The sequence below is a fragment of the Cebus imitator genome, unplaced genomic scaffold, assembly GCF_001604975.1.
Source record: "Cebus imitator isolate Cc_AM_T3 unplaced genomic scaffold, Cebus_imitator-1.0 Scaffold266, whole genome shotgun sequence".
Classification (NCBI taxonomy): domain Eukaryota; kingdom Metazoa; phylum Chordata; class Mammalia; order Primates; family Cebidae; genus Cebus; species Cebus imitator.
Window position 1 is genome coordinate 3,222,802 of NW_016107581.1, and position 2,560 is coordinate 3,225,361.

At 44.9% G+C, this 2,560-nt stretch overlaps 1 pseudogene across 1 annotated transcript; it reads right to left on the reverse strand.

Moving 5' to 3' along the window:
- LOC108283952 lies at positions 1-430 on the reverse strand (annotated as a pseudogene). Its single transcript, XR_005195740.1, has one exon. The product of XR_005195740.1 is annotated as a histidine triad nucleotide-binding protein 1-like (transcript).
- Positions 431-2,560: the final 2,130 nt, after the last annotated feature.

Sequence of the window (2,560 nt, forward strand, 5' to 3'; positions counted from 1 at the left end):
TAACTCAATCATTGCCTAGAGAAGGGAAAATTATCCCCAAAACGTGCTTAACCAGGAGGCCAATGCATCTGCTGACCTCTAAGAACATGGAGATGAAAGTGATAGACAGACTGTTCCACCATGTGAACCTTCATTCACTACCATTCAGTAACCCTTATTCAGGCCCAGATCCGCAGCACATTTCTTGCCAAAAATTATTAAGCATCCAAGAAGACTTTCATCATCATCTTCTGCTGCAGAAATCTGGGATATATGTTTCTTGGGTACTACCAGAAAATGTGTTGGTGCTTGAGGAGAAATGTCGTGGAAAGCAAGGCACTGGTCATCCTCAAAAATGATTTTGGCTGGGATTTCCTTGCGGATGATCTTCCCGAAGATCGTATCGCCACCAGGCCAAGCAACCTGAACCTTGGCGATCTCATCTGCCATCTCTGCCAAGGGAGAGGCTCGAAAGGAGGGAGGAACCCTCGGAGCCTGCCCTCTCTCTTTCTTTCAGCGGTAGGAAGATTATCAGAATGCCCCCATGAGTCATGGATGCTTCTTGCTGACATCCAGACAGGATCCCTTTATTGAGCTTGACCTCTTATTTCCCCGGAATGGACAGGTTCTCCATTTGGCATCCACAGCAGGTATTGAAGGGATAGCCCCATTTTCAACCTTGGAGAATTTCCAAACCTGATTTTTTCAGTTCCCTTCATTTCGCATGATGTGTTTTAACTCCTTTTATAAAGAAAACTCTGGCTCGTCTACCTTGACCTACCTACCTACATTCCTGAGAGGCGCACAGAGTGTAAGGCTTCTTTTGAGATACTTGATATTCACATCCTGATAGGCCACATTAGGGCTGGAGGTTGCATATTTGGCCTCAGAGTTCAGTCAGCACAGCGTTTCCTAAATGTGAAACCTTTCAGGACACGTGCTCTCTAATTTCCACTGTTCATGCAGTCAGTATAGGTGAAGCCACACTGGGGTTGCGACATAAAGGAAAAATAAGTGTACTACCGATCTGGTCTCTATTTAGAAATTTGATAGTTTGTTAAAAATACATAGATTTTGCCGGGTGTGGTGGCTCACGCCTGTAATCCTAGCACTTTGGGAGGCTGATGTGGGTGGATCACCTGAGGTCAGAAGTTCAAAACCAGCCTGGCCAACATGGTGAAACCCCATCTCTACTAAAAAAACAAAAAAATAGCCAGGTGTGGTGGTGCATGCCTGTAATCCTAGCAGCTCGGGAGGCTGAGGAAGGAGAATTGCTTGAACCTGGGAGATGGAGGATGCAGTGAGCCTAGATTGCGCCATTGCACTCCAGCCTGGGCAACAAGAGTGAAACTCTATCTCAAACAAACAAACAAACAAAAACATAGATTTTTGACGTAATTTTGTTTTATGAAAATATTATGTTGATTACTGAGTTTTTGGCACCCCCGAAAATTTTGGACCTAAGGCCAATGCCTCACTTTCCTGCAGGAATGCTGGTCCCCGCCTTGCCTGCAGAGCCAGCCACCTGCAAGGTCCCGGTTCTCGAAGGTAACTGAACTCTAGACTCTAAGGCACTTGCTCCCCAATGCAGGTCTGTGACAAAATTTTCATCCAATTGAGAACAAATAAGAAAAGGAAGGACAAACATTAAAATTTAAAAATCAAGCTAAGTTGAAATAACAAGATAATGCCCTTTAAACTCTTTTCGAATGAACATTTATTTAAAAAACAGAACCTGGAAAAATATTATTATTACTTAAAGTAATGACGCTAGTGGATGGTAGCTGCTTTTTATCGGGCAAAACAAAAATTGGTGACTCAACTAAAAAAACAACGATCTACTCCAAATATTCCTACAACGTGAAGCTCTTCTCTAGGAGCTGGTCATCCCTCTGACTCAGGACAGCTAAGGAGGAGCAACGACAGAGGTGTGGTGGCTGCAAGTCCACGGCAGGGAGGGAGAGATCAGGAAGCTGGCAGAGAGGAAACGAGGCACCTGATAGGGATGATGGAAGGATGATGGCTGACAGTCTCCTGTGTTCCACCAGGGGCGGGCTCTCCCGGATGCAGAGGCCCGGAAGCAGGTGGCAGGAAGCGGAAACGCGCCAAAACCAAGGGCAAATACGGAGCCGCGGCGGGAGGGGCGGTGCCGAGGCAGGCGCATGCGCTGTTTTCCAGCTGGCGTCCGTTCCGGCCTCTCTTCATGGTGCTTTAAGTGCACCAGGGTGTAAACTCAGAAAGATTTTTTAGTATATGTAGTGAGTTTATAAAACCAAGAAAGATATAGATGTGTTGAATACGAAACAATCCCTGGAAAGCTAGGACTCTAGGCCCGCATTATATTTATTGAAGGAAGCATAATTTTACATAGCAGGCAGCAGACAAATGGTACCAAGGAAGGTGAGAGCTAAGGAATGCAGGTACGTTCAGGGTGATAAATCCAAGGCCGATTTTCCTAGAAACTGTAATGTCTGCAGGAACATTCCCTATGTTTGGAAAAAGCAGAGGTTTTATTTTTTCTGGATTTTACTCATCAGCATAATCATCATCAATATTATTATTTTTTCCATTGGATATAGTT